Source organism: Pecten maximus, chromosome 13, assembly GCF_902652985.1.
Source record: "Pecten maximus chromosome 13, xPecMax1.1, whole genome shotgun sequence".
Taxonomy (NCBI): Eukaryota; Metazoa; Mollusca; class Bivalvia; order Pectinida; family Pectinidae; genus Pecten; species Pecten maximus.
Window position 1 is genome coordinate 5,070,429 of NC_047027.1, and position 14,680 is coordinate 5,085,108.

Consider the following 14,680-nt stretch of genomic DNA (forward strand, 5'->3'; position numbering starts at 1 on the left):
ATGAAAAAAAATTTTTTTGCTTAAACTTCCAAATATGACTAAGGATCAACATAGGAAACCTTCAAATGCATATAAAAGACAATTCGCAAATTCCCCACCCCCCGGATACTTTTTATTCTTCTGCATAAAATGTACCCCCCGGATACTTTTTATTCTCCTGCATAAAAAGTACCCCCCTACCAAAAATCTTTAATTTTGACTTTATCAATCTGAAATTGGGAAGATATGATAAGAGGACCCAAGGGATGTCATTTTCAATGTTTCTCACCCCATCCCACCAAATCCCCACCCCAGGGCCAAAAAAATGAAAAAAAAATTGTTTTTGCTTAAACTTCCAAATATGACTAAGGATCAACATAGGAAACCTTCAAATGCATATAAAAGACAATTCGCAAATTCCCCACCCCCCGGATACTTTTTATTCTTCTGCATAAAATGTACCCCCCGGATACTTTTTATTCTCCTGCATAAAAAGTACCCCCCTACCAAAAATCTTTAATTTTGACTTTATCAATCTGATATTGGGAAGATATGTTAAGAGGACCCAGGGGATGTCATTTTTAATGTTTCTCACCCCACCTCACCAAATCCCCACCCCAGGGGCAAAAAAATGTAAAAAAAATTTTTTGCTTTAACTTCCAAATATGACTAAGGATCAACATAGGAAACCTTCATATGCATAGAAAAAACATCTCGCAACTTCCCCACCCCCCGGATACTTTTTATTCTCCTGCATAAAATGTACCCCCCGGATACTTTTTATTCTCCTGCATAAAAAGTACCCCCCCTACCAAAAATCTTTAATTTTGACTTTATCAATCTGATATTGGGAAGATATGTTAAGAGGACCCAGGGGATGTCATTTTAAATGTTTCTCACCCCACCTCACCAAATCCCCACCCCAGGGCCAAAAAAATGAAAAAAAAATTTTTTGCTCAAACTTCCAAATATGACTAAGGATCAACATAGGAAACCTTCAAATGCATATAAAAGACAATTCGCAACTTCCCCACCCCCCGGATACTTTTTATTCTTCTGCATAAAATGTACCCCCCGGATACTTTTTATTCTCCTGCATAAAAAGTACCCCCCTACCAAAATCTTTAATTTTGACTTTATCAATCTGAAATTGGGAAGATATGATAAGAGGACCCAAGGGATGTCATTTTCAATGTTTCTCACCCCATCCCACCAAATCCCCACCCCAGGGCCAAAAAAAATGAAAATATTTTTTTTTGCTCAAACTTCCAAATATGACTTAGAATCGACACTGGAAACCTTCATATGCATAGAAAAAACATCTCGCAACTTCCCCACCCCCCGGATACTTTTTATTCTCCTGCATAAAATGTACCCCCCCGGATACTTTTTATTCTCCTGCATAAAAAGTACCCCCCTACCAAAAATCTTTAATTTTGACTTTATCAATCTGATATTGGGAAGATATGTTAAGAGGACCCAGGGGATGTCATTTTTAATGTTTCTCACCCCACCTCACCAAATCCCCACCCCAGGGCCAAAAAAATGGAAAAAAAAATTTTTGCTCAAACTTCCAAATATGACTTGGAATCGACACTGGAAACCTTCATATGCATAGATAAAACATCTCGCAACTTCCCCACCCCCCGGATACTTTTTATTCCCCTGCATAAAATGTTCCCCCCGGATACTTTTTATTCTCCTGCATAAAAAGTACCCCCCCTACCAAAAATCTTTAATTTTGACTTTATCAAGCTGAAATTGGGAAGATATGATAAGAGGACCCAAGGGATGTCATTTTCAATGTTTCTCACCCCATCCCACCAAATCCCCACCCCAGGGGCAAAAAAAATGAAAAAAAATTTTTTTGCTTAAACTTCCAAATATGACTAAGGATCAACATAGGAAACCTTCAAATGCATATAAAAGACAATTCGCAAATTCCCCACCCCCCGGATACTTTTTATTCTTCTGCATAAAATGTACCCCCCGGATACTTTTTATTCTCCTGCATAAAAAGTACCCCCCTACCAAAAATCTTTAATTTTGACTTTATCAATCTGAAATTGGGAAGATATGATAAGAGGACCCAAGGGATGTCATTTTCAATGTTTCTCACCCCATCCCACCAAATCCCCACCCCAGGGCCAAAAAAATGAAAAAAAAATTGTTTTTGCTTAAACTTCCAAATATGACTAAGGATCAACATAGGAAACCTTCAAATGCATATAAAAGACAATTCGCAAATTCCCCACCCCCCGGATACTTTTTATTCTTCTGCATAAAATGTACCCCCCGGATACTTTTTATTCTCCTGCATAAAAAGTACCCCCCTACCAAAAATCTTTAATTTTGACTTTATCAATCTGATATTGGGAAGATATGTTAAGAGGACCCAGGGGATGTCATTTTTAATGTTTCTCACCCCACCTCACCAAATCCCCACCCCAGGGGCAAAAAAATGTAAAAAAAAATTTTTTGCTTTAACTTCCAAATATGACTAAGGATCAACATAGGAAACCTTCATATGCATAGAAAAAACATCTCGCAACTTCCCCACCCCCCGGATACTTTTTATTCCCCTGCATAAAATGTACCCCCCGGATACTTTCTATTCTCCTGCATAAAAAGTACCCCCCTACCAAAAATCTTTAATTTTGACTTTATCAATCTGAAACTGGGAAGATATGATAAGAGGACCCAAGGGATGTCATTTTCAATGTTTCTCACCCCATCCCACCAAATCCCCACCCAAGGGCCAAAAAAATGAAAAAAAAATTCATTGAAATTGGTTAAGGGGTTTTGGAGAAGAAGTCGAAAATGTAAATTGTTTACGGACGGAAGGCGCACGACTGACGACGACGGACGACGACGGACAAAAGGGGATTAGAATAGGTCACTTGAGACTTGGTCTCAGGTGACCTAAAAAACTACTGGGAGGATCTTCTGAAAATTCAGAGACATACTTATTAGGGGCGGGTGTGTGCACACATTTTAGTTTTTCATGGTTGGAAATCAAAGATGGCCGCCAGAGCCCTTTTCGTGTTTTTGATTTAAGTCTTCATGTTTTTGTAAAATTGGTACATAGGAGCTTTTAGGGATGTCGAATAACGTGGTTACATTTTCAGAAAGATTGGCTGCCACAGTGACCAAATTGAGGACCCTGATTGGTCGAAATTTAGATATCGTCTGTTTAAGGTGAAAATTGGTACATAGGAGTTATGAGGTATGCCGAACAACATGGAAACATTTTGTTGGTTACAATGGTAACAAAACAGAGGCCATTGATTGGTCAAAATCTAGATATTTTCAGATTAAGATAACAAGAGGCTCATAGGGCCTGTATCGCTCACCTAGTTTCATGAGATATGAAACAAGAACTATATTTGTCACTGGTATTGCTATGTCAATATATCATAAGCATTTTATATGGGTACATGAACATTGGTTTTATTGTAATTCTAAAAATGTCAATGTAGTCAAATTGATCCCTTTTGGCCTCCTCAGCCCCCTGAGGGGTCAGCCCCTACCCAAAGGGGATGCTACCAGGCGAATATGATTGATATCCATTGCTTAGATTCAGAGAAGAAGTTGTTTATATCAATTTAGGCAAATTGACCCCTTTTGACCCCACCCCTCAGACCTGGGGGGGTCAGCCCAAACATTTGTACAATTTTGAATCCCCGACCCATGGGGATGCTACCAGGCAAATATGAAAGATTTACATTGCTTATAATTAGTTTCAGAGAAGAAGTTGTTAATGTTAATTTATCAAAATTGACCCCTTCTGGCCCCGCCCCTCAGCCCCAGGGGGGTCAACCCCACCATTTGTACAATTTTGAATCCCTAACCCAAGGGGGTGCTACCAGGCAAATATGAGGGAAATACTTATAGTTTCAGAGGAGAAGTTGTTAATATCAATTTAGCCAAATTGACCCCTTTTGGCCCCGCCCCTAAGCCCCCCAAGGGGTAAGCCCCACCATTTGTACAATTTTGAATCCCTACCCCGAGATGCAATCAGGCAAATATGAGCAATATCCATTGCTTAGTTTTAGAGGGGAAGTCGTTTATATCAATTTAGCCAAATCAACCCCTTTTGGCCCTGCCCCTAAGACCTCAGGGGGTCAGCCTACCATTTGTACAATTTTGAGTCCCCAACCCATAGGGATGCTTTTGACCAAATTTGGTCAAATTCCGATCTGGGGTTATGAAAACGGACGACGGACGCCACGGTATGGCATAAGCTCAACTTGGTCCTTCGGACCAGGTGAGCTAAAAATTAGGGGTTATGAGATATGATGAACAACAATTAATATATGGGGTGTGGGGTATATATGCTGAACATTAATACCATTACCACTGCAGGGGAGTTTGGGGACACCTGTAGTGGTCCCTATTTATTATACAATCATACTAGTTTTATTCTGTTTTTTTCAAACAAATCTGCAATTAATCTATTACATTCACCAATATATCTTCCTTTTATAAAATCTTTTTGCATAATACTTTTAAGAGTGCCTAAATTTTCCTCATTCTTTTTGAAAAAGTAGATTATTAATGTTTAAGAGTGTTACATGGGCCTCTTGATTCTTCATATACATCTTGGATTTTCCTTCCTTAAAGAACCTTATTAGAAAGAATTTGTTTTGATGATGCTCTTTCATATCCGATAAAAGAAATCACTTAATTTAAGATTTTATTTTTAACCCCCCTAACGAGGTCTAGACCTTAATTGACACATTCTATTATAACATATAGCATGGAACAAGTTTAGCACTGACTGTAATATACATGACACATATTAGCATGCATGAAATAGCACAAACGTTGACAAGGTTATGGTTGTTCAAAAAACATTTTTTTAAATCTGTTTTTGGATCTGTGACACTGATCTTTGAAATAATGATCACCGAAATGTTGGTGTAATATGAACAGCACAATGTTCGGTATCATGTATTATTATGATATTAACATTTTTATTTATGTTATTTTTGATGATGCGGCCTTGAAACGTTTCATGCATCTTCAAAATTATATGTCCTTCGATATGTGACCAAATAAACAATATTAAAGTGATATTTGGCACAGTGACACCATGTTTGTGGCCTACAAAACTTATTGCTTTTCCTTAAATTTTATCTTGACTTTTGTTTAAGATCACTGAGGTCAAATAATAAAAAATGGAAAAAAGTTCCAATTCTTTTAAAAACAGTTTATTTTAATCATATCAATCATTTATATTTTTTCATATTAGAATTTGTGTTCAAGTAAGACATCTGTTATGATTTTTAGAATTAGTTTTTCCTGTCTTTTCTCTCAATCACAAAAATATTTAGTACTTTTATCAACCTTCCATCTTGCTTTTACTTTTGGATAATATGTACCATTAATATTCTTTTCTCTTAGTAATTTTAATTCATTTTCTAATTACTGTATATGTTCTACTTGTCTATATCTGGATTCTAACTGCTTCTCCTAAAATTCCTTCACCCATCTCTTTTTTTCTGTGCCATATATATTATAAGCAATAGTCATTCACCTAACACTGAATTCTTATAATAAATTAGTAAAGAGTTGCTGATTCTAAAAATTAATAAGTCCTTATTATCTATTTCTGGATTTTCTGCATATAGATTTATACTTATAAGTAAATAGGTCTCTGGACTATCTGACTTGTAACTTATCTCTTTGTCACATATATTATCTAATGGAGCCAAATCTGAATATACTAAAAAATAAGTTAACATTGCTTGTTTATTATTTGGACCATATGCCAAGTTTATAAATGTACTTCTCGATTTATTCTCGCCTGATATCTACAAGATCAAATGTATCCATACTATCTAAAATGTGATCACGATATATAGCATTGTTCCTATATTTACATAGTTTCTAGTATCCTATTTAACATAATTTAGTGATGTACTGATTTGTAGAGTTTACATAAGGATATCTGAAATGAATTAAACTGATCAATTAAACTGATACATTTATTAAACCCTGGTTATGTTATTAAAGTTTATTGTTGAAATTTTTTACAAAGTGTATTAATTGCTATGATATTGTGACCTGAAATGATGGATATGAGTCCTTTGATACAGAGTCGAGAATTGATCATCAGGTATTAAAAGAAACAGTATTAACTTGTAATGCCTTTATTTCATTGTTCTAAAGATATTCAGTTTAGAAACTAGTAAATACATTTAGTTTATTACTTGATATAAATATTAAAAAATGCAAACAATTAAAATTGAACAATCTATAGCCATTTTTTAATCATCAGTTTTAGATACCGCCAACTGTTATACATGTAAGAAAGGAAATGTAGTAAAAGTGTGGCACAATAGTACTATATAAGAACATTATATATATTGTTTATCATGTTCAAAAACTGAGAATAAATATGTACTTTAAAAAGAAGACTGAATATCAAGAATGACATTTACTCCAGAATAACATGATATCTCATATATACTGATATTATTTAAACTTTTCCTAGTGTAAATAAAAGAAATTTTTTTTTTTTTTTTTTTTATTTTTTTTTTTTTTTTTTTTTACAATATTGATCTTTGAGCAAGTTTGGAAAAATTAACTTGCTATGGTTATCACCTGTAACTTCAGAGTAAACAGATAGTGACTCATATTAATCTTAAATGTGTCATCTATAATTCAGATAAAAAAAATAATTTACATTATTTATCGATATTTGTCAGTATTTTAATTTCTGGATATGAAGAATTTCTGATAGTGCCTATTAATTATAACCAGAAATATCATAACATTATATGCTTATTCTAAGATAAAAAAAAAATTCAATAGAACATGGATATTTAAAAAATAACAATTCTATATAGTAATTACGGCCAAATTTTCTTCTTCAAAGTTGAACTTTGTAGAAATGTCACTATATCTCGATATTCATCTGGATCCATGTTGTGTTCACAGTGGTGCGTTTGAAAGTGAATGTATATATAATCCTATAGCTTGGGGATCACCTGTATCCCCTGCCCCATCCTATCCCCACCCTATCCCCACCCTGTTCCCATGGTAAAGGTGTTAATGGATGCATGGCTTCCCTGTCTTAGGGGAACTCTTAGACAATAGCACTTCATGTCATTTTAATTGTATATCAATCTATAGGTAAATAGGATTCAACTATTTGTCAGTCCAGTCAACTCCCTGGTCCTTACCTGGGGAGACTTCTCGTCTCTACCCTAATTGATGTCACTCATTACCAGTGTGACATGCAATTACCATGGTACTCCAGAGAGGTACTGTACAATTGATTTAATTTCTTTCAATAAGTGCTGTCATGACAACCTTTTATATTACTTTAAGAGAATAAAGAACACATGGGATGTTGTGGAATTTAATACATATTAAGGTTTCATTTATTTCTCCTGAAACAAAAAAGGACTGATGACTATATATAGCCAAAAAACTACATTTTTAAAAGGACATTTTTTTTTGGGTGAGAAACATTAAAAATGACATCCCCTGGGTCCTCTTAACATATCTTCACAATTTCAGATTGATCAAGTCAAAATTAAAGATTTTTGGTAGGGGGGGTACTTTTTATGCAGGGGAATAAAAAGTATCCGGGGGGTACATTTTATGCAGAAGAATAAAAAGTATCCGGGGGGTGGGGAATTTGCGAATTGTCTTTTATATGCATTTGAAGGTTTCCTATGTTGATCCTTAGTCATATTTGGAAGTTTAAGCAAAAAATTTTTTTTTTCATTTTTTTGCCCCTGGGGTGGGGATTTGGTGGGATGGGGTGAGAAACATTGAAAATGGCATCCCTTGGGTCCTCTTATCATATCTTCCCAATTTCAGATTGATAAAGTCAAAATTAAAGATTTTTGGTAGGGGGGTACTTTTTATGCAGGGGAATAAAAAGTATCCGGGGGGTACATTTTATGCAGAAGAATAAAAAGTATCCGGGGGGTGGGGAATTTGCGAATTGTCTTTTATATGCATTTGAAGGTTTCCTATGTTGATCCTTAGTCATATTTGGAAGTTTAAGCAAAAACAATTTTTTTCATTTTTTTGCCCCTGGGGTGGGGATTTGGTGGGATGGGGTGAGAAACATTGAAAATGACATCCCTTGGGTCCTCTTATCATATCTTCCCAATTTCAGATTGATAAAGTCAAAATTAAAGATTTTTGGTAGGGGGGTACTTTTTATGCAGGGGAATAAAAAGTATCCGGGGGGTACATTTTATGCAGAAGAATAAAAAGTATCCGGGGGGTGGGGAATTTGCGAATTGTCTTTTATATGCATTTGAAGGTTTCCTATGTTGATCCTTAGTCATATTTGGAAGTTTAAGCAAAAACAATTTTTTTTCATTTTTTTGCCCCTGGGGTGGGGATTTGGTGGGATGGGGTGAGAAACATTGAAAATGACATCCCTTGGGTCCTCTTATCATATCTTCCCAATTTCAGATTGATAAAGTCAAAATTAAAGATTTTTGGTAGGGGGGTACTTTTTATGCAGGAGAATAAAAAGTATCCGGGGGGTACATTTTATGCAGAAGAATAAAAAGTATCCGGGGGGTGGGGAATTTGCGAATTGTCTTTTATATGCATTTGAAGGTTTCCTATGTTGATCCTTAGTCATATTTGGAAGTTTAAGCAAAAACAATTTTTTTTCATTTTTTTTGCCCCTGGGGTGGGGATTTGGTGGGATGGGGTGAGAAACATTGAAAATGACATCCCTTGGGTCCTCTTATCATATCTTCCCAATTTCAGATTGATAAAGTCAAAATTAAAGATTTTTGGTAGGGGGGTACTTTTTATGCAGGAGAATAAAAAGTATCCGGGGGGTACATTTTATGCAGAAGAATAAAAAGTATCCGGGGGGTGGGGAATTTGCGAATTGTCTTTTATATGCATTTGAAGGTTTCCTATGTTGATCCTTAGTCATATTTGGAAGTTTAAGCAAAAAAATTTTTTTTTCATTTTTTTGCCCCTGGGGTGGGGATTTGGTGGGATGGGGTGAGAAACATTGAAAATGGCATCCCTTGGGTCCTCTTATCATATCTTCCCAATTTCAGATTGATAAAGTCAAAATTAAAGATTTTTGGTAGGGGGGGTACTTTTTATGCAGGAGAATAAAAAGTATCCGGGGGGTACATTTTATGCAGAAGAATAAAAAGTATCCGGGGGGTGGGGAATTTGCGAATTGTCTTTTATATGCATTTGAAGGTTTCCTATGTTGATCCTTAGTCATATTTGGAAGTTTAAGCAAAAACAATTTTTTTTCATTTTTTTGCCCCTGGGGTGGGGATTTGGTGGGATGGGGTGAGAAACATTGAAAATGACATCCCTTGGGTCCTCTTATCATATCTTCCCAATTTCAGATTGATAAAGTCAAAATTAAAGATTTTTGGTAGGGGGGTACTTTTTATGCAGGAGAATAAAAAGTATCCGGGGGGTACATTTTATGCAGAAGAATAAAAAGTATCCGGGGGGTGGGGAATTTGCGAATTGTCTTTTATATGCATTTGAAGGTTTCCTATGTTGATCCTTAGTCATATTTGGAAGTTTAAGCAAAAACAATTTTTTTTCATTTTTTTGCCCCTGGGGTGGGGATTTGGTGGGATGGGGTGAGAAACATTGAAAATGACATCCCTTGGGTCCTCTTATCATATCTTCCCAATTTCAGATTGATAAAGTCAAAATTAAAGATTTTTGGTAGGGGGGTACTTTTTATGCAGGAGAATAAAAAGTATCCGGGGGGTACATTTTATGCAGAAGAATAAAAAGTATCCGGGGGGTGGGGAATTTGCGAATTGTCTTTTATATGCATTTGAAGGTTTCCTATGTTGATCCTTAGTCATATTTGGAAGTTTAAGCAAAAACAATTTTTTTTCATTTTTTTGCCCCTGGGGTGGGGATTTGGTGGGATGGGGTGAGAAACATTGAAAATGACATCCCTTGGGTCCTCTTATCATATCTTCCCAATTTCAGATTGATAAAGTCAAAATTAAAGATTTTTGGTAGGGGGGGTACTTTTTATGCAGGAGAATAAAAAGTATCCGGGGGGTACATTTTATGCAGAAGAATAAAAAGTATCCGGGGGGTGGGGAATTTGCGAATTGTCTTTTATATGCATTTGAAGGTTTCCTATGTTGATCCTTAGTCATATTTGGAAGTTTAAGCAAAAACAATTTTTTTTTCATTTTTTTTGCCCCTGGGGTGGGGATTTGGTGGGATGGGGTGAGAAACATTGAAAATGACATCCCTTGGGTCCTCTTATCATATCTTCCCAATTTCAGATTGATAAAGTCAAAATTAAAGATTTTTGGTAGGGGGGTACTTTTTATGCAGGAGAATAAAAAGTATCCGGGGGGTACATTTTATGCAGAAGAATAAAAAGCATCCGGGGGGTGGGGAATTTGCGAATTGTCTTTGATATGCATTTGAAGGTTTCCTATGTTGATCCTTAGTCATATTTGGAAGTTTAAGCAAAAAAAATTTTTTTTCATTTTTTTGCCCCTGGGGTGGGGATTTGGTGGGATGGGGTGAGAAACATTGAAAATGACATCCCTTGGGTCCTCTTATCATATCTTCCCAATTTCAGATTGATAAAGTCAATATTAAAGATTTTTGGTAGGGGGGGTACTTTTTATGCAAGGGGGGTACGTTTTGGTAGGGGTATAAAAAGTATCCGGTTACTTTTTATGCAGAATAAAAAGTATCCGGATACTTATTATGCAGGAGGTACATATTATGCATGACACCGGCTTCATACACACTCATTACTACTACAACTCTAGGATTATCCAACACTGCTATTTTTCTCAATTTCGTGTTAAGTTTTTTGCACTATTTCACACTTCAATACAAAATTCAAAAAGGAAAATCATCTCTATTATCTTTATTTGAATTATGGTTCAGAAATCCATTTAAAGAGGAATAAAAAGCTAAATAGTTACCTAATTTATGTTTCCAGATTTCTTTAAAAAAGATAAAATCTCTTCAATTTCAGCTAAAAATTGGATAATTTGATTTTTATTTCAAAATGTGATTTATTTTTATGGTTTACAATAAAACCTTATTTTCTTGCAGATTCATTTAACATGATTCAGTTATTATTAACACATAAAACATTAATTAGAATTAGACATTGGAATATCACAATGTTTGATAAATACACTGGTACTTGTAACATTGGATATTTGGACTGTCATCACTTAATACCACACTATACAGTTGATCTTCCAGCCAATGTGAACTGTATTGACTGTCCTGTGATATTTCTGCCTGTTTTCTGTTTATTTTACAATGTACCTTTGTTGACTGAGGAAGGAACGAGGAGGAAGGACAAAAGAGGGCAATCAGACTAAAAGTATCGAGTAAATCAATGTGATCCATCAATGACTGGATAGTCTTTGTTCTAGTCACACCTTTTAACTTCTGTCAATATAACAACTTAGTACAACACTGTAAACAGGAATATCACACAGAAACCAGTCGTCTATATAACATTGTATACAGGAATATCCCAGAGAAACCAGTCGTCTATATTACACAACTGTATACAGGAATATCACACAGAAACCAGTCTATATAACAACATTGTATACAGGAATATCACACAGAAACCAGCCGTCTATATAACAACACTGTATACAGGAATATCACACAGAAACCAGTCTATATAACAACATTGTATACAGGAATATCACACAGAAACCAGTCTATATAACAACATTGTATACAGGAATATCACACAGAAACCAGTCGTCTATATAACAACATTGTATACAGGAATATCCCACAGAAACCAGTCGTCTATATAACAACATTGTATACAGGAATATCACACAGAAACCAGTCGTCTATATAACAACCTTGTATACAGGAATATCCCACAGAAACCAGTCTATATAACAACATTGTATACAGGAATATCACACAGAAACCAGTCTATATAACAACATTGTATACAGGAATATCCCACAGAAACCAATCGTCTATATAACAACATTGTATACAGGAATATCACACAGAAACCAGTCTATATAACATTGTATACAGGAATATCACACAGAAACCAGTCTATATAACAACATTGTATACAGGAATATCCCACAGAAACCAGTCGTCTATATAACAACATTGTATACAGGAATATCCCACAGAAACCAGTCGTCTATATAACAACATTGTATACAGGAATATCCCACAGAAACCAGTCGTCTATATAACAACATTGTATACAGGAATATCCCACAGAAACCAGCCGTCTATATAACAACATTGTATACAGGAATATCCCACAGAAACCAGTCGTCTATATAACAACATTGTATACAGGAATATCACACAGAAACCAGTCTATATAACAACATTGTATACAGGAATATCACACAGAAACCAGTCTATATAACAACATTGTATACAGGAATATCACACAGAAACCAGTCGTCTATATAACAACACTGTATACAGGAATATCCCACAGAACCAGTCTATATAACAACATTGTATACAGGAATATCCCACAGAAACCAGTCTATATAACAATATTGTATACAGGAATATCACACAGAAACCAGTCTATATAACAACATTGTATACAGGAATATCACACAGAAACCAGTCGTCTATATAACAACATTGTATACAGGAATATCACACAGAAACCAGTCGTCTATATAACAACATTGTATACAGGAATATCCCACAGAAACCAGTCTATATAACAATATTGTATACAGGAATATCACACAGAAACCAGTCTATATAACAACATTGTATACAGGAATATCCCACAGAAACCAGTCGTCTATATAACAACATTGTATACAGGAATATCCCACAGAAACCAGTCTATATAACAACATTGTATACAGGAATATCCCACAGAAACCAGTCTATATAACAACATTGTATACAGGAATATCACACAGAAACCAGTCGTCTATATAACAACATTGTATACAGGAATATCACACAGAAACCAGTCTATATAACAACATTGTATACAGGAATATCCCACAGAAACCAGTCTATATAACAACATTGTATACAGGAATATCCCACAGAAACCAGTCGTCTATATAACAACATTGTATACAGGAATATCCCACAGAAACCAGTCGTCTATATAACAACATTGTATACAGGAATATCCCACAGAAACCAGTCGTCTATATAACAACATTGTATACAGGAATATCCCACAGAAACCAGTCGTCTATATAACAACATTGTATACAGGAATATCACACAGAAACCAGTCTATATAACAACATTGTATACAGGAATATCCCACAGAAACCAGTCGTCTATATAACAACATTGTAAACAGGAATATCACACAGAAACCAGTCTATATAACAACATTGTATACAGGAATATCCCACAGAAACCAGTCTATATAACATTGTATACAGGAATATCACACAGAAACCAGTCTATATAACAACATTGTATACAGGAATATCACACAGAAACCAGTCTATATAACATTGTATACAGGAATATCACACAGAAACCAGTCGTCTATTTAACAACATTGTATACAGGAATATCACACAGAAACCAGTCTATATAACAACATTGTATACAGGAATATCCCACAGAAACCAGTCGTCTATATAACAACATTGTATACAGGAATATCACACAGAAACCAGTCGTCTATATAACAACATTGTATACAGGAATATCACACAGAAACCAGTCTATATAACAACATTGTATACAGGAATATCACACAGAAACCAGTCTATATAACATTGTATACAGGAATATCACACAGAAACCAGTCGTCTATTTAACAACATTGTATACAGGAATATCACACAGAAACCAGTCTATATAACAACATTGTATACAGGAATATCCCACAGAAACCAGTCGTCTATATAACAACATTGTATACAGGAATATCACACAGAAACCAGTCGTCTATATAACAACATTGTATACAGGAATATCACACAGAAACCAGTCTATATAACAACATTGTATACAGGAATATCACACAGAAACCAGTCGTCTATATAACAACATTGTATACAGGAATATCCCACAGAAACCAGTCGTCTATATAACAACATTGTTAGGTACAGATCGTGTTGGAGAAGGGCATTTAGAGAGTAACACAATGGAAACTGAACTAAACCCTACACACCGATCTGTCAGAGCCAGCTAGGTATTTTTTTCATATCCTTTTTTTCAGAGCTGAAATTGCGTACATAATGTTTGTGATGTATATCATTCTGAATCTTTTAACTAGTTTTTTTTTCTCTTGCCACAGGATTCTATCAAAATAACAACTGAAAGGACAAGTGTACAGGCGTACTTTTGATTATGAAAAATCAAAATTTAATTTTCTCAGCGACAGAACATTTAACAGAAATTGTTGGAAATTATTTCAGAAGTGATCCTTTGACACTTTTTCTTAATCAAATACCATTCTCCATAATATGGCAAAAATCTATCCCTTGAAATTTCAAAAGGCTACCATGGAGACATACCATTTATGATTGCCAGAAATACAGGATAAACCGCTCGTTGATAGGAACATAGGTGCCATATCACCAACAGTAGGACTGGAGTAATGATTACCTTGTACAAATAAATGTACTATTGTTATGTTATCAGGAAAGCTTAGGTACACCTGTCCTAATGTTACATAAGAGGTAAAGACAGGTAATCTTAGACAGGTTTTTTGTTTTTAAAA